Source organism: Eptatretus burgeri, chromosome 6 (genome assembly GCF_056783735.1).
Source record: "Eptatretus burgeri isolate ZD-2024b chromosome 6, Ebu_testis_v1, whole genome shotgun sequence".
Taxonomy (NCBI): domain Eukaryota; kingdom Metazoa; phylum Chordata; class Myxini; order Myxiniformes; family Myxinidae; genus Eptatretus; species Eptatretus burgeri.
This window is the reverse complement of record NC_140966.1, coordinates 72,997,878-73,020,283: the sequence shown is the minus strand read 5'-3', so window position 1 is coordinate 73,020,283 and position 22,406 is coordinate 72,997,878. Positions and strand designations below refer to the sequence as shown.

Genomic DNA, 22,406 nt, shown 5'->3' with positions numbered 1-22,406 from the left:
CTCTGACGAAGGGCGAGAGCCCGAAACAGCTTCTTGCTTCTCATGGACGTTAATTGTCATACTTTGACCAATGTTATGTTGATTAAATCTATTGTTCCATGAAATGCATTTCTGTTTCCCAGGCAAAAATGGTATCGTTGGAACTGTAGCTGTTGTGCCCTCATGTACTTCCTGGTAGTTTAAGTTAACTTTAGAATCACCGTGTAGTTTACTCCTATTATGGTTTATGTACTGCATTAAGGATTGCCGTAACTGAAGTGCTTACAGCTCTAACTAGAGTTCATAGAACATGCTACCCCATGTAGTGTTCAAAATTATTGTTCAATTTAAATAAAATAATGATTATTAAAATAGTTTAAAAAAAACAAACAAACAACAAAACAATAAAAAGGAACAAAAAATAATTAAAAAATTCTGGAAGTTTGAAATTGAATCAGTCTCATACACCACCTTATTTTACATGTCCTGCAAAACTGGAGGTTCTTGGAAGTGATAAGAGAGCGATTTGTGTTCTGCAGTGTTGAAATAGACAATTCAATTTAGATAAAATTAAGATTATTTTACCGGCACTGATGCAGTGTCTATTGCATCACCCCATCTAACATGATTCATTAGTTATTCGTGTCTGTCGTTTATGTCCTTTATAACATCCTTAAAAACAGTACGTTTCCTGTTTAGAATGATTTTCAGTTTTCTTTGACTACCAGGCAGGCAGACAGTAAAAATCTTTTTTTGCTCCTCTCTGCACATGTGTGATCGAGACAAATGCAGAGACGATGTACAGTTCAATGGCAGGTTTGTTTTCCGATTCATGGTCCGGTCCTATTCATGTTCAAAATGTAACATTCAATTTAAATTAAGTTGTTCCTCGATCATAAACTGATGTTTGTGGACAGACAGACGAACGTACTTTAACCAACTGCTTAACCCCACTTTTCACGTCACGTGTGCAAGGTAATTACAATGTAGTAGTCAGCAGAGAATAACTGCTTAAAAGTAGTTTAAAATTGGAGCAATACCCCAGGGCACTCTCCTGGTAGCGGCTGAATAATAAAACCAGGGAACCACTGATATGCATGGATGACCCACAAAATATGTAACGGAGAAGAAAGTAAACACCTATGAATTTTTTTTATTAATGTCATGAACAAACTTTGGTACATCAAGGGTGATGAAGGTTGTGGTCAAGTATCATCAAAATTCTGTATGTAGTTTCTTAGAAGAGAGCAAATACCTCTTTTGGGAGGGGCAACCCCCCCCCCTTAATCTTGCTCTGTTGACCCCCTCAGACCCCAATATACAGATATATATATATATATATATATATATATATATATATATATATTTTTTTTTTTTAATGCCATGAACAATCTTTGGTACATACAGGGTGATGAAAGTTTTGGTGAAGTTTCATCAAAATCATTTGCGAGGTTTCAGAGAAGAAGTTGTGCAAGTATTTGTGGATGGACGGACTGAGGACGCACCATCCCAAAAGCTCCCTGGAACTACATTCCAGGTGAGCTAAAAAAAACATATTTGGAACTTGGAACTGTCGTAAAGGGATGCTTTTTTTCTGGAACAATATAGAATCAGGTACTCAACCACAGAAATAGTCATGTTGTTTAAAACCGTTTCCACATGCACTTCTTAAGTGTCTCAGATTGAGAAAAGGCGAAGGTTGATAGTGGGACCTTTTCGAGCACAAAGCCATCGCTTGTGTATTTTCTCACTAGCCTTTATCGAAGATGAAAACGTATATCGAAAATGTATATCGAAAATGTATATCGAAAAAAATCGAAGATATCGTATGGACACACGCACAGAGACACACCAGCAAAATGTAATTAATTTTAATCACCTCAGTGCAAGTAGCAAGCTGAAGAAGTCGCATTCCAGAAATTAATGTTTGCAAATGGTTAAACACTTCGTATAGACCACAGGAAATTCCATAAATCAGTTTTTGTCTGTTTCGTTGTACATGGTAGATAATGTTTGTGCAGAAACATACCATGCCTTGCATCACACACAGTGCCAAAATTGGAGAGAAAACGTAAAAAGGACATAAAATGTCATAGTCCCTGTTGTTTTAGTAATTTTACTGTTTGGAGTTAAAGGGCTAGTCCATATTTACATATAACTAAAATGGTTGCCAGTCTTCCAGTCTGCCATCTTTGATCAGATCGCAAAATAGAGTGAGGGTCACGTGTATGCCATCATGTGCTGTGCTTATGCCAAGTTTCAACAAAATCAGACCATGTATGTCTGAGAAATGTGGGGACACATTTTAGTAATGAAATGGCAGCCAGTCAGCCATCTTGGAACTGATCTCCAAAAAAAATGATGTGCATATGTAAGCCATCATTAATTATCTGTGTGCCAAGTTTAAACAACATGGTCATATGCATGTCCGAGAAATGGTTGATGACGTGTACAACAACAGGTTTTTTCCAACTAAAATGGCCACCAGTCGGCCATCTTTAATCTGATCTCGAAAAGAACGACATACATATGTAAACCATCATTCATTATCTGTGTGCCACATTTGAACATTGGTAAATGCATGTCCTAGAAATGGTTGAGGACATGTTCAACATGGGGTGTTTTTACAATTAAAATGGCCACCAGTCAGCCATCTTGGATCTGATCTCGAAAAAAATGACGTGCTTATGTATACCATAATGTGTTGGCTTTGTGAGAAGGACGAATAAAATCGATCCATCTATGTCCGAAATATGGTTGTGGACACACAGACATGAAAAATCGAGACCAAATCCATGAAGCCCCCATTTTGAACGAAGTCCAACGGGGGGGGGGGGGGTAATAACATGAGGAAAGGCCTGTCCACATTATAGTCAAACTAATATTGATGAAAACAGCTAAAAAAAAAAGATAGTGGCAATACTCCTGGGCACTCACTTGGTGGCAGCTGGAAAAGAAAAGCAGGGAACCCTTTGTAGGCATGGATAACCACAAAATATTCAACGGAGAAGAAAGTAAATACCTCTGGATTTGTATTTTAATGCAACAAACAAACTGGTTGATGAAGGTTGTGGTCAAGTTTCATCAAAATCATGTGTGAGGGAGGAGAGGTGGGGAGAGGAGGAGAGGGGGAAGGAGAGGAGGAGAGGGGGAAGGAGAGGAGGAGAGGGGGAGGAGAGGACGGAGGGAGAGGGGGAGGAGAGGACGGAGGGAGAGGGGGAAGAGGAGGGGAGGGGAGAGGGGGGAAGAGGAGGGGAGGGGAGAGGGGGGAAGAGGAGGGGGGAAGAGGAGGGGGGAAGAGGAGAGGACGGGGGAAGAGGAGAGGACGGTGGGAGAAGAGGAGAGGACGGTGAGAGAGGAGAGGATGGGGGGAGAGGAGGGGAAGGGGGAGAGAAGAGGATGGAGAGAGGGGGAAGAGAAGAGGAGGGGAAGAGGATGGAGGGAGAGAGGAGAGGGTGGGGGAAGAGGAGAGGACGTGGGGAGAAGAGGAGAGGAGAGGACGGGAGGAGAGGAGAGGACGGGAGGTGAGGAGATGACGGGAGGTGAGGAGAGGAGAGGACGGGAGGTGAGGAGAGGAGAGGATGGGGGAGAGGAGAGAATGGGAGGAGAGGATGGGGGGAGGAGGGAGAGGGGAGTATGGAGGGAGGAGAGGATGGGGGAGAGGGAAAGGGGAGGACAAAGGGAGAGGGGACGACAAAGGGAGGAGAGGACGGAGAGAGGGGAGGAGAAAGGGAGGAGAGATGGAGGGAGGGTGAGGAGAGAGGGGAGGATGGAGGGAGGGTGAGGAGAGAGGGGAGGAGGGAGGGGGGGTGAGGAGAGAGGGGAGGATGGAGGGAGGGTGAGGAGAGAGGGGAGGATGGAGGGAGGGTGAGGAGAGAGGGGAGGATGGAGGGAGGATGAGGAGAGAGGGGACAATGGAGGGAGGGTGAGGAGCGCACGGAGGGAGGGGAGAGGAAGTGAGGATGGGGGAGGGAGAGCGATGCCTCACCAATTGTTGCTATACACTGCAGGAGGGAGGGATGTGAGGATGGGGTGAGAGAGAGACAGACAGACAGACAGATAGAAACAGAGAGAGAGGAGGAGGGGAAAAATGATAGAAAGGTGAGGGGTGGAGTTGGTGATAGCAAACAGAATGATATCTTTTGCTTGATGACCGAACACACATACAAAAAAAAACAACTCATGTCGGAACAGCTGTACACACAACGACACAACAGAGTGTGTAAAGTTAACCGCTGGCACATCTGCAAAAACTTTGATATCCCAGTTCCAGAGAATTTGTGGAAACATGAACCAAAAGCATGGACTGAAAACATGGAAGTACCGCTCACGTACAATCAAATGAGCCCATCGTGCGTGAACATTGAACACAAAACATTGTGACCAGATATCGTACTTAGGTAAAAAGAGAGAAGAAGGCATTGCTGATTGAGGTGTTAATTCCAGTGATTTTGGACTAAACAAAGCAGAAATCAAGAAAATGACCAAATACCAAGACCTCAAGAATGAAGTGAAAACATCCTGGAAGCTGAAGAATGCCAACGTTGTACCAGTGCTGATGAAGAACCTCATGAGAATGATGATGAAGAACCTCACAGAGATCTTAAAAACCATCCCTGGGAATATTACAAACAAACTACAGTTGAAAACTGTCCGGGGTTCAGCAACGATCCTGAAGACAGTCCTTGACACAAAACTTTGAGAACAGAAAACTTCACAGCTTGGTCCATGAATCGTGACCCCTTACTGAAATAAAGGTGGATACTTTGAGCCCACCCTGAGAGGACTCCATTCCACATTGTGAAACTCGCATATGAAGATACCATTCAACGACACACGCACACGCACACACACACACACACATTTATTTGTACAGATACCATATATATATATATATATATATATATATATATATATATATATATATATATATATATATATATATATATATATATATATATATATATATATATATATATATATATATATATACACAGTATATACATGCACACACACAAACGATTGCAAAACCCCATCTCCCGCTGTGTTGGGGATGGGCTGATGAGAGTTGCAGTGTACCAAACAAATGTCGGTTTTGAAATTGTAGTCTTTTCAAACGTTTGTTATTTGGCTATTTATTTTGTTTCAGACATGCAAAAATTCGGCCGTAAGACCAACTGCAAGGCAAAAGTGTGAAGGGGCTGTCCACATGCAACCTACATAAAATTACACCGAATTTAGATTTATTTATTTTTAATACCAAGTTTCTAAACAAGAGGGAAATGATCACATTTCCGAATAGCCCGACGTTACCAAGGAGCATATTTTGGTCATCTTGCTGTAGAATGACAAGTGTCCACAAATGTGTTCATGATGCACGCTGTAGACAACGCCACATCAATCATGGCACAACTTTCCAACTACATAAGACACAACGCATGATGAAGTTAATACCTTCTCTTCAACACGCTCAGCCAAACACAATAATCTCTGGATTACAGCGATGGCATCGTGTGAAGAAGAGTGCTCGTAGTTTATGTGATGAAATCCCTAGACCAGCTTCGTCTGGACCCTTAATGTATAAAGGCACAGTTGACCCTTAATTGGATATTTGCTGGACCTTGAATCGGCTATTCTTGCTGGATCGGCTTGGAAGCGAACGGTGTACTATAAACGGGCCGAGAAAGAGCAGCTAGGCCTCCACCAGTCAATGTAACACCTCACCCATAGTGACCGAAAAACACAGCATGCTTATTATGTCGCGAGACATGTGAAAATGTAATCCGAACACAGTGCAGAGGTGTAGCCAGGCCTTTGGATTGCATGCTGGCGACAATCACTGTAATGTCCCCAACTTGATTGCATGGTCAATTTAAAAGTTATTGACAGCTGTCAAAAGCAAATTCAAATGGATTTTGGCTTTGTCCATATATACATGGATACCGATATGAATATAAAGCATGTCACAAGTGTGAAAATAGGCTTTTTCTGAACAAACGAGCAAGATGGCACAAGCTATGTCAAGGATGCAAAGTTTTCTGCTTGACGATGAGTTTCTGATTCTACTATTGAGTGTATATAAAGAAATACAGGGAAATAAAAAAATAAAAAGGAAGGTGCAGATGGTGGATACCATCAAATACTCCAAATACTCCGAAAGAGGCATGAATAGGGCAACTAAATAGGGTTTCCCATGTGCCAGCATTAGTTGGTTGACGTTGAAGATGCGCCACAGTGTATTTCGCAAATCTGTCCCCCAAGTTACAAATTCCTACCTGGACTGCGGATAGCAAGTGGTTTGGCCTTCTTTGAGGATGCTTGACACAGAGTTACACTGCTTGCTATTTCCGAGTGTGGTTGCTGTCTGGGCAGCAGTGGTTGTACTGTAAACAAATTGGCCAGATGGTTTTGAATTTGCATGACCTTCTTTAATATATGAAGGGCAACCAACATAACATCTGCCTATCCTGCTCTTGGCCTTAAAATGACAAGACCACCAAACAAGATGTCCATAGTAAGACATTGGGTCCTTGCTTGTGTATGTATAGCCAGTCTTACAGATCGACCGTTGTAAGTAAAAAAAAACAAATAAAATTTTGAAAAGTAAAAACAACAAATGTTGATTTTTGTGGGGGACCAAGAGGGCAGGGGTTGGAGGAGGGAAGAATATTTCAGTTAAGTTTGATGGATAGTATTTATGAAATAAAACTGCCCTTCGTTTGTGAACGCGTTCAAATGTCGATTTGCTATTTAAGGCATTCGCTTGGCATCTCTCTTTTAATAAACAAATATGATGAGGGAGCCTTTTAAGGGTTGTAGTGAAATCAGCAAAAGTTGGATGCCAGACTGAAGTAGTTAACAACTGGATTTCAAATACGGCTTGAGGGGTTTGAAAGCTAACATTGCGCACAATGATGTACAATGACGTACGGTGATGTATGCTCCTTGAATAAACTTGTAAAATATTTGTGACATCAAAACAAACGATCTGTGGCATTTTCTGCAGCGTCATTTGAAAACAAATAATTAAAGGGAACCTGATGTATTCCTTTAGTATGCTGGTTTGAATTTCTAAAGTCCTGGGGGGGGGGGGGCGACCCCTTTTGTGAAAGCAATATATTACCATGATCCGAGATTGATCCTGTATCACTCTCCTACTTATTAAATGAAGTAAGGAAATGACAAACATAATAAACTTCAAAAAAAAATTAAGCAACAAATGTTTCAAGGGTTGTATTGTTCTTATGAGAGGTCCAACTTTGTTCCTATTATGGCTCATCTTCTTGAACCTGATGTTGGCTTAGTGGTTAGGGTGGTGGCTTGGGATTCCAGGGTCCTGAGTTCAAGCCCCGTTGGCTGCTGAATTAACACCAGGGGGTTGACTCAGCCTGTCATCCTTCCGAGGTCGGCGAAATGAGTACCAGTGTACTGGTCCCGGTGTATGCCCCGGTTAGAATAGGTGTACCATATCCCTGTGTGTCGTAAGAGGCGACCAGGGTTGGCGTCAGGAAGGGCATCCGGCCATAAAAAAAACATTGCCTCAAGAAAAAAAGCCAACCCCTGCACAGCAGGGAAAAATGGCTGTAAAAACGGTCATCATGGCTCATCTTCTTTCACGTGGTTGAATTGAGCGAATTAGCGGGTAAATCGGGCAGTCCTCAGCCACACCTGAGCAGTGAATTGTTGCAGCGAGTTCTAGCATCCGTAAAAGATGGGGACCTCTTCCTCCAGGTGATTACCATTCTGTATTTCATTTCTTATGTATACAGCACAAGGCTATGGGGTAGCATCATTGGCTGAGGGTGTGACTGTGTCGCTGATACAATGCCCTCTGTCGGTTAGGGCAGGAATTTGGCCATGGGGCTGGCAATAGCTCACCTACTCTTCGAGAAGGACACCGTGGGATCTTTAACGTCCACCAACGAAGGGCAGCGGACGGGACACCCGTTTAACTTCCATCCGAGGGACGGCACACACATTGATGAATCACCCTGGCTGTGAAGCACCAGGATGATAGTTTATAGCTGTGTCAGAATTAGACAGGCTCGACAGCTTAAAGGCGAGTGTTCGTACCTCTAAGTCATCCTGTCAGCCCCCTGTATTTTACTGCAGTCACAAGTTGCAATGTCTGCGAGGTTCCAATAGCGTATGCATGTTTCAAGGTGCCTGACCTCCATCCAAATATGGTTCAGGCAGTACCACTGATTGTGTCGTAGTTTAGAGCCAGTAAATGAGTGAGAGATTGACAACATTTCTTGCAGTCTCCCAGCAGGTGGTTTCCTTTTCCACTCATTGAGTCATAACGATTGTCTTATTGTCTGTCCTGCCTATTGTTCGAATGATGAAGAGTTGAGCCGCTATGATGAAGGGTTTATGACTCGAGTCGTTGTGCAGGCAGTTCTAGGATTTTGTCGTGGAGGAGGTGGGCAGTGGGCTGGTTGCTCAACTGCTTTGAATGCAGCCTGTCTAGTTGTAGCTTCATGCCTCAGATCAGTGTTTCTCAACCGGGGTTCCCCGGAACCCTAGGGTTCCGCAAGAGGTCACTCGGGGTTCCGCGAGAAACAGTAATAAATAGGCTAATGTATTTTTGAGTAGTTTTTGTTTGATTTAATATTCGTAATTTTACTATACACGTACGGCATATTGTTGGAAACTCCTTGGTTATTGTAATAGAGGCTTCAACCTCTTGTATTATTTACAATTATAACAACCATAGGGATTGTATTTGACGATGTCTATATGGTGCCAGTGTGAAACCGCCCTCACTGGTTAGTGGACGTCCTGTACGCGGTGGATTCGTGTACCATTGAGTGACTGACTCAAGTACGGGACGCATGCACGGTGTCCATCTATCTTCTCTGTGTTTCCTAGCGCAAAGTCTCTTTCTCTCAAGGTTAGTTCTTCTGTTTACCTTTTTTGCTTCAGTGTTGTTTGTTTAAGTTTTGTTGATCAAGTTACATGAGGTGTGTTTTTTAATTGTCAAACAGACTCGGGGTTGACAAACACTTTCAAAAATGACGTTTTCAAACAAAACAACAAAAAAATTTTTTTTGTGAATTTGTGTGAGGTCTCATAAACGAGCGGTATGTTTTTTTTTTTTCATTGCCAATAAATTTGACAAAAAAGGGGTCAATTTTTCCTTAAACCAGGTATCCGAAAAAAAATATTATATTTACCACGTGAACTACGATAAAAATATAAAAGAGCTAGATATTAATAATAGTATATAATATTTTTTATGCAGGGGTTCCCTGAGACATGAAAACTATATTCAAGGGTTCCACAAGGGTAAAAAGGTTGAGAAACGCTGCCTTAGATGGTGAGGTGGGATACCTGCAAGAATTGGTACCATCCTATTCCAGTTTAAGAGGATCAGCATATTCATATACTACACTCCATACATAAGTATAATTTCAATGGAAGGCAACATTAAGAAGATCTGTTAAAACAACATGGCTATCTGTAAAGAGCCTGCAAATTGGCAATGAAGTGAGTTTACAATTGATCACACAGAAGTTTACATTGGCAGAAATTGCTTTATAACATTTGTGACCACTTTTAACCTCAAAATAAGCTCGTACACGTCTCGTGGACCAAATCAAACAATCCGTCTCTCACTCTGGAATGTTGTGTAATTGTTTGGCCAGGGTCGCAATTATGGATGATCAAGAAACTGTGGGCAGACTTGGTGACCACAAGCATGCCTCTATAGGATGTGCCCAGCATGTTCAATCAAATTTAAGTCAAGAGATCATGCAGACCAGTCCACACGAGTGCTGCTTGGTCCTGAAATGCACCATTGTCATGGTCACTGTGTGGATGGGTGTTATAATCCGTAAAGATGAAGTTGGGACTTTGCTGTTGGGTCAGAGGATTGCTTTCAGGTGTAGTGATCTTACCCTGTATCTGGCACCAATCAAAGCACCCTTATGGGTGATAACAAGATCAGTTCTTCAGCAAACTTGAATGCCAACCGAGACCATCATTTTGCTCCCATCAAACCGATGATACTACACTATGACATGATTAGTAAATCACTTTCCACATTGTCTCAAGAATTGAACACATCTGTCATTAGAGCCTAGACAGATTCCTGACTCATGAAGAAAAAGAACACTCAGTTGTGCTGTTGAAAAGCAGTTAATTTGAGAAAGGGTGACAAGATGACAATCCTCACAAGAGTTTGTGACAACTTTGGTGACCTGAATGAGGTCTCTCTATGAAATATCTCATCTGATGGTACCTTACTGGTATCTAGAAACGACTGAGATTAACATTGTACCGGAAGGCAACGGTAGTCCGAGTCACCCCTCCTTGAACCATCCTGAAAGCATTAGCCAATGTATTTGGTGTTAAATGATGCCAAGCTATTTTTCCACTAACTTCAACCACTTGGCTGACCAACTTGTATCGGGTATTGACAAGGGTCATGTGTAGATATACGCAGTGTCTGTGGGAGACAATTTCCAAGCGAATGACCAGAATTGCTCAGTTCAGGTGACGATAACTGGAACATTGCATGTTGGAAATCCAATTTTCCTGATGGGGTTTCTTTCCTCAGTAGCCAAGGTTTCCACATGTATGACTAAAACATTTCTGAACTGGGAATTCATGACCTCATTTTGCAGTTTAAAAGTGGTTGTTTAATTTTTCTGTCTGGAGTACATTGAGCCAGTGATTTTCAATTTTAAAAACGTCTTTTTTTTTTTTTTTTTTTTTTTTTTTTTTTGTATACCTTGGTCGAGGCTCGTATGAGAGCTAACACACAACTCACAGCAAGGAGGCATGAGACAAGAGGGGCGGGAGTGGAAGGGACAAAACATTGGGGAACAGACACAGGTGAACTGTGGAAGGGAGAGGGATGGGGATGGGACGGGGAACATGGCGAGGGGAAGATGGACATTAAAGGGACTTTCAGGAAGGAAAGCAGGAGAATTGAAGGAAGTGGGCTTGGGTGGATTATCGGGGGTAGAAAAGATCGAGGATTTGGATGGGGGAAGATAAGAGGTGGTGGTGAACAGCTGTTTTGAAAGCCTGGAGGGAAGAATGGGAAAGAATAGAGTGAGGAAGTTTATTCCAAAGGCAGGAAAAAAGAGGAATGAAAGAGTGAAGATGAGCAGTGATTCGTGATTTTGGTAGTTTTACCAGAAGGGGGTTGTTGGCAGACCTTGAGCGCCCTGTGGAAATGTGGTTGGGACAAATCACAGAGAGAGCAGGGGGGGCAAGGCTGGAGAGGAGTCGGTAGAAGACAGAAAGACCACCGACCAACCTGTGGTGATTGAGTGAGAGGCCCAAAGACTCAGCTTCATTGCGGGAGATGCCAATGATCTTAAAAGCCCTGGTTTCGACAGCGTGAAGTCGAGAAAGGTGGGAGGCAGGAGCACCAGCCCAGAGGGGAGAGCAGTACTCCATCAGGCTACGGACAAATTTTAGATTCCCAACAAAAATTACTAAATTGGTTTCAAATAAAATAAATTCCCTTTCGTGTGATCAATGTAAAAATTAATATTCATTTTGTGCACTTGTATTGACAAAAATACAATTTCCCTCAAGTCCTCCAAGGGGTCACTGGGTGGTGAGTTTTGCCATCAGTGTGAAGATGATAAACCGGTTCTATTGAACGTGCCATTTTAAACTGAAAAAATCTTGATCACGATGCCCATGCACGCTCACCTACAAAGGAAGTACGATGACATGAACTTTTATTGATGTTCTTGATCATTTTTGGCAATCTCATCTGTATTTTGATGCTTTCAAACTGTAAAACACAAAGTTTCTCCAAAGTTGCACGCATGCGCAGGTGATGACAGATATTTCGTTTCTGCCGGCGACATAATCTTGACTTTTTTTTTTTTCTGTAATTTACGAAATTCCGTTTTTTTCTCCCCCATGTTAGATTCGGTTTTCCATTTCAAGTATCTGATTCCGTGAAATTCCGTCAGTTTTCCACGATTTGGGAAACGTCATTGGCTCGAAATACAGTTGGACCCCACTATTCGCAGTTTCACGATTCACGGGCCCCGCATATTCGCGGTTCATAAAGTGTGACCTATTTCTCCATTTGCGCTTCACGTGTTTGTGTTTTTTTATTAATTTAATTTCAATTATTTTTTGATTTTTAATTTTTTTTAAATGTTGTTACAATTCAGGACTGGTCTCCTATATCCACCTGGGAAATTAGAAATCAGTAAACATCACAGTATTACATAAAAAGGTGCAAAAACGAACCCCCTTGACTACAGCCCAATTAGCTTACTGTATTTCCAATTATCAGCAAGGTCATGGAATCCATAATCGTAGTTGACATAAAAATCATTCCTTTTCTCCAATAACATCATCATTCTCAGATCATCAATTCGGATTCAAACCTGGTCACTCTACCTCGGACATGCTGCTTCGACTCGCCCTACAATGGTGGAGGCCCTCAATATCCACACATGAGGTCAGGGCCGTCTCTCTGGACATATCTCAAGCTTTTGATAAAGTTTGGCATCCTGCCTTGCTCTCCAAACTGTCTGCCTATGGAATCCAAGGCCAACTTCACTCTTGGATTGCTAACTTCCTGCACTCTTGTAGACAATGTGTGGCTCTCAACAGAACCCTTTCATCTCCTCCCTGTCAGGGCTGGAGTAACCCAAGGCAGTCTTCATCAATGATCTCTCTGACTCTCTGGAAAATCCTCTTTATCCCTTTGATGATGACTCCACTCTCTGCCAATGCGTCTCTCATCCTTCTGACAGACAGGCAGCAGCCTCTTCCCTTTCCTCAGACCTTGACAAAATCACAAACTGGTCAAACACAATTTTGCTCATGTATCCATGTCCACCCGTTGTATTCTCCCTCACTGCTCGGCGTAACCTTCATCCCTTGTTTGTCTGTCTCCGTCTACTTTCTCCCTCCGCCCTGCTGTTGGTGTTTCTCCTTTCTCCTGCTGTTCCCTTTGTTATGTTGTGTCCTGATTTGTTCTGTGTAATCACTTTTCCACGAGCATAGACCATGTTAAAAAAAAAAATTTTAAGGCTTAAATTGGATAGGAAAGAGCATCCGTTCCGAGTTTATGAAGTCAATCGTTTGAAGCTCGGTCGAGTCACACCAATGACTTTAAAAATTATATGTGCCCGTTTCCTTGCTTGAAAATCAGCATTTAAAAAGGATAGAGTATGGCCAAACTGTGCTGTGTCACGTGATTGGGTTTTCGTATATCATGCCTCGCCCGCTAGGGGTGGTAAGACTGTGCTTCTGGTCGCGCAATAAAGCAGAGTGGATGGTGGCCCGCGTGCTTCTTGCGTCCCACCGCACCTAGTACACACTAGTTGGCTGACGAGGATGGGTGCATACGGACTTATGCCCGTTTTCGACAGGGACGACTTCGAATTGTTTTCGGAGCAATTGGAATGCTATTTCCACGCGAACGATGTGGTCGACGAGAGCAAGCAGAAGTCGATCTTGCTCGCTTCGCTTTCGCCGGAGCATTATCAGCTGCTGGGTGATTTAGTGGCACTGAACAGGCCCCGGGATGACGGGCTGGCGTTTCGGGACATTGTGGAGAAAATGAAAGCACACATGGCGGTTGAGCAGACTCGCGGGGACGTTCGAGCCACCACCGGCCACGCGGGGTCGCGAGCACCCCGGGACGCGCGCACGACCTTCGATGCGGGTCGGATGTCGCCGCGCGGCCACGCGTGCGGCGGGGTGACCCCGCGGACATGCTTGGGATGTGGAGGTCGACACCTGAACCGTGCATGCCCGTATAAAGGCAACGTGTGTTTGAATTGTCACAAGGTGGGTCATTTGGCGCGTGTGTGCCGTGGGGCGTCGGCCACCGTTAAAGTCGTGGACGGCGATGTGCGACGCGACTCGGGGCGGAACCAGCGGCCGTTGTTGAGCCTGTGTTCAGTTGGCCCGACGACGGCGCGCCCGGTGACGGTGGAAGTCAAAGTGAACGAAACGCCGATCACGTTCCAGGTCGATATGGGAGCAGCGGTGTCGCTCATCGGCGAACAGACCGCCCGTAGACTCAACGGCTTGAAGCTTATCAGGTCAAACCTCGCGCTGTTCACGTACACCCGCGAGAAGATAACGCCAGTCGGGATGGCAGACGTGTCTGTGCGGTACCAAGGCCAGGTCGCCACGCTTCAGGTGTACGTCGTACGGGGGAGGGGGCCGTCTCTTCTCGGCCGAGATTGGATGACCCGCATCAGGCTAGACTGGGCCGCAGTTCACCTTGTGCAACCCGTGCCGAGCCAGTGGGAGGATCAGTTGGAGGAGATTCTTCAAAGACATCAAGGGTTGTTTAGAGACGACCTTGGAAAACTCAAGGGCATGGAGGCGAAACTCTTCTTGAAGGAGGGGGTGGTTCCTCGGTTTTGTAAAACGCGTCCGGTGCCGTATGCCCTGCGGGACAAGGTCAAGGGTGAACTGGATAGGCTAGAGGCCTGTGGAGTGATCGAACGGGTGTCATGCTCGGATTGGGCCACCCCGGTTGTCACGGTGCTGAAACGGAATGGGGACGTCCGATTGTGCGGGGACTTCAAATCCACAGTTAACCCGGGGCTCAGCGTGGAGCAATATCCATTGCCGTCAATCGATGAAATATATGCGCGATTGGCGGGGAGTCAATACTTCACGAAGCTAGAAGCGTGCGGCCTGCGCTTAAACAGGGACAAGTGCGCGTTCTTCAAGCAGCGCTTGGAATACCTCGGGCACATCATCACGCCTGAGGGGCTGTTGAAAGGTCCTCGGAAGGTGGAGGCGATTCAGCGCATGCCACCGCCTCGCAACAAGACGCAGCTGCGCTCGTTCATTGGCATGGCCCAGTATTACCAAAGGTTCGTGCGCGGGCTCAGCTTACAACTTGCGCCATTGACGCGGTTGCTCAAGAAGGACGAGCGCTGGGTTTGGGGGCCTGCACACCAGGCGTCGTTCGACCACGTCAAGCGGCTGCTCACAGAGGATACGGTCCTCGTGCACTACGAGCCTGCGCGTCCGCTCCTATTGGCATGCGACAGCTCTGCATATGGCATCAGGGCAGTGCTCTCCCACAGGATGGACGATGGTTCCGAGCGGCCTGTTTGTTTTGCATCCCGGACCCTGTCCACAGCAGAGCGCGGATATGCCCAGATTGAGCGGGAGGCTGTCAGCCTCGTCTGGGGTGTGCGGAGGTTTCATCAATATCTGCTGGGGCGGCATTTTACTTTACAGACGGATCACAAACCGCTTCAATTCATCCTGAGACCCGAACGCGGGGTGCCGGTGGTAGCAGCCGCGCGAATACAGCGGTGTTTGGAAGAACTGCATGTCAGTCACCTGGGCATCGTGAAGACCAAGAGTCTTGCTCGTAGCCTGTTGTGGTGGCCAGGGTTGGACAAAGACATTGAGCAGTTGGTTAAGCGTTGCGCCACGTGCCAGACAGATGCTGATAACCCGCGTCGAGCTTCGGGTCTCTGGCCTGTGCCAGACCGAGCTTGGCAGAGGGTCCACGTAGATTTTGCAGGACCGGTTAATGGCAAGATGTTTTTGATTGTGATTGATGCATTCTCTAAATGGCCGGAGGTTGTAGTAATGCAGCATACTTCAGCAAACATTACAGTAGAGAAGCTGCGGACGATCTTTGCTAATAAAGGGTTGCCGGAGTTCCTGGTCTCTGATAATGGTCCGCAGTTCATCGCGGGTGTATTTGATGAGTTTATGCGCCAGAATGGTATTCGACATCTAAGGTCCGCACCGTATCATCCTGAGACGAATGGCCAAGCTGAGTCGTTTGTCAAGATGTTGAAGCGGGCTTTGCGCAGGGGGGGTGTTGCACCTGTGCAGGCGGTAGTCGGTGTCTTTTTGCTCCATTACAGGAATGCAGTTCATCCTGTCACGGGTGATTCGCCTGCCATTCGTCTCTATGGACGGGCTTTGCGGTCCAGGCTGGATTTGCTGCGACCTGGAGGGTCGGGGAGTGGGGCGATGTCGCGTCCGACGTGGCTGCGCAGCTTCGAGGTGGGGCAGCGGGTGATGGTACGCGATTATTTCCACGGTTCCAAATGGGTGCCGGCGGTGGTCTCTGTGGTGCTAGGGCCGGCGAATTGCATGGTGCGGACTGATGGTGGGGATGTGTGGAAGCGGCACGTGGACCAGATGCATGATCGCTGTTCAGCATCACCCCCCCCCACACCTCCCCGAGCCGAACGTTGCGGGGCCCCCACCAGTAGTCTCGCCGGCACCTGACGTTGTATCGCCGGGACTGGCTGGGCCGGTGCCGAGGGGGTCTTCGCCTGATGCCGTCCTACCCGGGGACGTCGAGCAGGCTGGGCAGTCGGGGGTAGCATAGGTTGGCAACACCAGTGCAGCCTCGGTAAGCCGAATAGCCTCCAACTGCATTGAAATTTCTTGTCAGGGAACATGTATTATTATTATTATTATTATGAAGTTGAGAAGAGTTAACTGAAGCCTCACTGAACTGCAGCTGAAGTCTTCTTATCCTACATGGGTTGAAAGTTAACTGAGTCCAACTCATTAAAATATGATTGAAACATCCAGCGAGTCTACCCAAGGATTGTATAGAAACTCAGCAGGCAGCGAGCTCGTTGAAAAAGACAAAGCAGCAGAGAACTGACTCTAATGAGGCAACTATAATGTTACTGTGTCTAATATTTATTGAATAAACCATTTGAGCCGTTCATGATGTACTGTATATGTCTCACAAACGGTGGGTATTTCTTCCATGCAGCTATGTTCACAAAGGTTACTCAGCTTAATGCACAAATCCTGATCAGTGCACGAGGGTGCACTTAATAATATTATATTCACAACCAAATCACTCAGCTGACACAAGGCAAGATCTTCATTCACCTGAAACGCATGTTCATGAACTCGATGAGAGTGATTAACGGTACATCGCCTAAGTCATCAAGCATCAGCGTGTTCACATGGACGTCGTCAGTTGATGGCAGTAAAAATTAAGGGGACATGAATCTGGAGTGTAATTCTGCATGCCATGTTCATTGGTAAGCATTACAATTGCCAATTAAATTCAGGAACCCATTGTGCAGTCGACTCACCTTCACTTTTATTGGGAATTCTCCAATGTTCTGGATTTTTCTCTTCTTGCTACCTTATTACCCTGGCCAGAGGACAGGGTATTGCATTTGGGTCTGTTTGTTTGTCTGTCTGCACATAACGTGCTCACGTAGGCCACAACCACCACCTGGTGGTAGCCAGTATTACACGGTATGCTTTTCCAACCGAGTACCTCTATAAAATGCATACTATTACGATGTGAACACGTCGAGAAAGTACGTACTATTATAATGTGAGCACGTCTATAAAGTACATACTATTACAATGCAAACACGTTGATAAAGTAAGACTATTAGAATGTGAGTAATTCTATAAATGATGTACTATTAAGAATGTAAGTCCACAAAGTACGTGTATTAAAAAAGTTAGAATATCTCTAAAGTACAGTACATATGATAACAAGAAAAAGAGCAATTAGACATCGCAGACCCTCGCCAGGACTTGTTTTGTGTGGTGTTTGTGTACTTGTGTGTGACTAATTAATAAGAGACATAATTAGAACTACCACTTTATAGCTACTGGCAGTGATGACCGGGTACCAAGACGTCCCGCTTTGACGCAACCTCACTTTGATCAGACACCTTATCCTGACCCATGACGTTTATTATTATTATTCAATTGAATTTGGAATGGGATTAAAATAAATTCAATTCGATTCAAATCAAATGAAGACCAAATAGGTACAGCCCTGCATTGAAGTAATCGGAAGGAACCCAAACAACAAAAAAGAAAAGATGAAGTCATCAGGCGGAACCTGGATAGGATTCACATTTCAGCTGCTGCTCCTCTACCCTCAAACCCATCCAGACACAGTCAAGTGATCCTCATTCAAACAAAAAAATCCAACCTCAAAAAAAAGAGAAGAACCCACATCAAACAAATTAAATGATTCTGGCTCCAGACTGTGCGTCCGATCAAGTTGAAATTTAAAACATGCATTCCTCATCACTACTGGATCATAAATATGAAGTTTCACGTGCATTGATGACGCGGTTCCAGAGAAAACATTATTTAATATTTTCTTTAATCCAATATGGCTACCAAACCATGTGACCTATCAACTATTCCTTAAAAAGAAAAATTGTGCACCCATGGCTTGGTGAACATTTGTGTGAAGTTTCCCCTCAATCTATCCAGTCGTTCTGGAGATGAAGATTTTTATAGGTTTTAGGGTAAATCCAATATGGCTGCCAAACCGTCACCTATGATGTCATATGTGTGAACGTTTTGCTCCCCATTGATAAGCAGTCATACGTGTAAAGTTTCACCCCGATCTGTTCAGCCACTTCAGAGACGAAGATTTTTGAAGGTTTTGAAAATAAAAAAGAACATGGCTGCCGAATCACGTAACTGATGACATCATCAATTTTTTTTCTGTGGACCATTTTATCCCTAGATGATCCTCAAAAATGTTCATACTGATCATATGTAGCATTCTACATATGCAATTCTGATGTCATAACGAAGACACATATGATGTCAGAAAAAAAACTCACTTATTCCACATGAGGAGGACTTGCTATGTGCCAAGTTAAAAAATTTTCCTTCGTGCAGTTTCAGGAATACAGAGGTCGAAAGTTTTTCCCATTTTTCCAACATGGTTGCACACCACGTGACATATGACATCATAATTATCAATGAAACATTCTACATGAGTCGTCGCTTCAGTGGTGAAAATTTTGTCTCAATCCGACAAGCGGCTGCAGAGAAAAACACGAAAGCTCTGTGCGGACAAACAAACGACCAAAACAAACAGACAGACAGACAGACAAACATACAAACGGACCCAAATGCAATACCTTCTCCTTCGGCGAAGGTAAAAATATGTGTACATCAGTGAAATATGTGCATCTATAAAATAAGTACGTAAGTATGTATATAAAATACAAATAAGAACGTGAATCTATACAATAAAACCGAAAAGGTTTGATTGTCCGCTGTATGAACATAGACCTGCATCGTCAATGCACCGTCGACACACCACGCAAACACAAACACACCAGCACACAAAGACCACACTAAACAGGTCCTGGCTGGGGTCTGCAATCTATAATTTCTCTTTCTAGTTGAATTATTGAACAGGGTGTGCAGTACTCTTCAGCTTCAGGGGGATTCGTTTTGTGGCAAGACTATATCCCACCCTCCAAGCTAGTGCTGAGATCATCAACATCAAGCAACTTTATAGGGCCCAGAAGGATAAATCATTGAAGCCAACGTCAGAATTTTACACAATGCTGACACATCTGTGCTGAGATTAATCACATTCAAACATCAGAGTTCTCCAACCTTCCCCCCCCCCCCCCCCCGAAGAACCATGCCAATGGCTAGCCGATAGAAAACGATCTCAACCTTCCATGGAGTTTTGCAACCTCTCCACTTTCAGCAATGACCATCACCATGATGTATGATTACCAGTTATTACCCTCGCCAGAGGCTGTTTGCATTTGGGTCCATTTGTTAGTCTGTTTGTCTGTCTGTCTGTCCTCACGTAATGTGTTAACGTCTGTAATCTCTAAAAGCTTGGTGTTGGTTTAGCGGTTATGGTGGTTGGTTTGCTATCTTAGGGTCCTGAGTTTGAGCCCTGTTGGCTGATGAATTAACACCAGATGGGGTTGATTCAGTCTGTCATCCTTTTGAGGTCAGTGAAATGAGTACCTGTGCCCTGGTATGAGGGCACAGCATCAGCAGCAGAGCGCCACCCCCAACAAAATGATAGCTTCCTGGCAGCCAAGCTGCCATACACAAAAGAAGGAGAAGAAGCCCGTAATCTCTGATTGCTCTTTCTACTTTTTGTTCTTGTATTATCTGCAATCTTAGGATGGCACCGTGCATGGTAGTTCATACCAATTCTCAGGATGATTGAACAACTGTGATTCAATCTCCAACTTAAATCGGGTGTCACGTTTGCAGGCAGCCATTGCTGCTCTCCTCATGTGCTTGAAGCAAGTTGATGATTTCTACTCCTGTCTACATTCGCTCAGATTGATGGACGGTGTTCGAGGTACAGTTGAATGCTTGCACGTCATATTTGTGTCATAATGCAGAATTCTGGTCTACTCTAGTCTCGCTCCTGCTGCCCTCTCTCCTCCCTCCCAAGCTCTCCATGTAGTCCGTGTTCTGCCAGAAACCCTGTCCTCGTTACCCTTCGCAAGTCTAAACTCCACACTCCCCTGGATTCATTCATCCCCTTGTTCTTTTTATTCCTCTTCCTGTGAAATCTGTCTTTGTGAATAAATTGTCGTGAGCTCTTCCCAACAGGATTTCAAATTTGCTGCGTACTCGTCTCTCGTATGCTCTCCCATTTCCACTCATGATCTTTACTACAATCGGTAGGATCCATTTGTCACCCTTCTCATACAATCTCCACTCCCTGCGATGTGGGGCACCGTTTGTTGTCACACTACTGTTTCCCCTTTACCGCATTGTGTCTGTTGATCCATTACACCATGTCATTCGGCTCTTCCATAAGCCACAATACCTGTACAAAAAAAGCTTGCGTTATGAATGCTTCTCACCCATTACTGCAACTAGTCTGACACCTGATTTACCTTCAAGCACCTCATGCCAGGTTACTTTGATTCAAGTTGGGCAAAGTAAGGCTGGAGCATAGATGTCCTCCAGAAGGATGAAACAGCATTATAGCTTGAGGGTTATACAAGATAATGTCCTGTAGAGCCGGTGTGAACTTTGTAAATCACTGTTTTTCTCAATGGATCTTTTTGAGAAACTAGTGGGCCCATTGGTGTGTTGGACCAATTTTTAAATTGGTCTTCACGTCCTTGTAGCATAACCGCCTGCTGTACTGCTTGAGCATGAGCTTGCCTTTCACCAAACCCAGATGTGCTTGGAACAGGGCAGGGATGATACGTTCGTTATTATTATTGCCAAATGATACGACTATTATTATTACTAGTGTGTGTCCGTAGGTGCAGCTTCGTGCCTGCAGTATCAGGTCCCCAGCATCAATTGTGACGTCATATCAAACGAAGAAGAATTGTGACGCCTCCTCTCTCTCACCCCCCCCACTCTCCCCCCTCTCTCCCCCCTCCTCTCTCACACTCCTCTCTCGCCCCTCCTCTCTCGCCCCCCTCTCTCCCCCCTCTCTTACCCTTCTCTCTCCCCCTCTCTTGCCCTTCTCTCTACCCCCACTCTCCCCCTCCTCTCTCACCCCTCCTCTCTCGCCCCTCCTCTCTCGCCCCCCTCTCTCCCCCCTCTCTCACCCTTCACTCTCCCCCCTCTCTTGCCCTTCTCTCTCCCTCCTCTCTCCCCCCTCTCTCCCTTCTCCTCTCTCCCTTCTCCTCTCTCCCCCCTCCTCTCTTGTCCCTCTCTCTGTAAATGTATTCACAAATGTCTACCAAGCACAACAATAATAATAAATAATAATAAGGCACATACTCAGGTCCCCAGTGTCGATTGTGACGTCATACCAAACGAAGAAGAAAAAGAATTGTGACGTCAATCGTGCCCCAATAAATGAATAAATAAATAATGAAACAAACATTAATTGTGACGTCATTCTTGATGTCATAGCACCGTGTCCTGTCTTTGATTCGCAGATAAATGGCCGTAACTTGGGAACCCCTTGTCCGATTGATATCAAACCTTGAAAAGGCACATCTGCGGGGCCCCGGCAATATTCCTGGCAAGTTTCAATCCGATCGGACCGGTGGTCGTCTGGTTATTAATAATTTGGGGAAAATTGGCATGAGAAGGTGGAACGACACCTTCAGCTGCCATATATTCACCTTTTCAACACTGAAAAAGTAATAAAATGGCCTTAACTTGGGAACCGCTCGTCCGATCGATATCAAAACTCGAAAATGCACATCCGCGGGTCCCCGGCAATATTCCTGGCAAGTTTCAATGAGATCGGACCGGCGGTCGTTGAGAAACAGTGGTTGCAGACAAGCAGACAGACACACAGAGATTGTTGGAATTATAGATAGATAGATTATTGTTGTAAATATTATGAGTATTAATTAATATATGGTTTGTTACAATGTTATCATTCTTTTTGTTATTTATTTTGTTATTAAATTGCCATGCCATGGAAGGACCTATTGAGCTGCTCCACACACCTTAACATACAAGGAAATCAGACACAGGTGAGGCCATTCAGCCCATCATGCCTGCGTGACATCAACACCACACTAATTTATCAACACAAGATCCAAAGAAGAAAATGCAAGATTAATAATATATTTTTTAATCGTCTTTTTGTGGGGTTTTTTTTATTTTTTTATTTTTCTTCTCCTCTGGGGAGGGGGCATGGGCTTTGTTAAAACACACCATCAACCACACAACACCCCTTGACAAGACCCCCACCAACAGCACTCTGTACATGTGCACACAATCACCCA

General features: G+C 44.7%; 1 protein-coding gene across 2 annotated transcripts in view; it reads right to left on the bottom strand.

Moving 5' to 3' along the window:
* The window catches only part of TMEM53 (transmembrane protein 53), a 68,959-nt gene that overhangs the window by 9,848 nt on the left and 36,705 nt on the right, over positions 1 to 22,406 (bottom strand). The window lies entirely within an intron of this gene.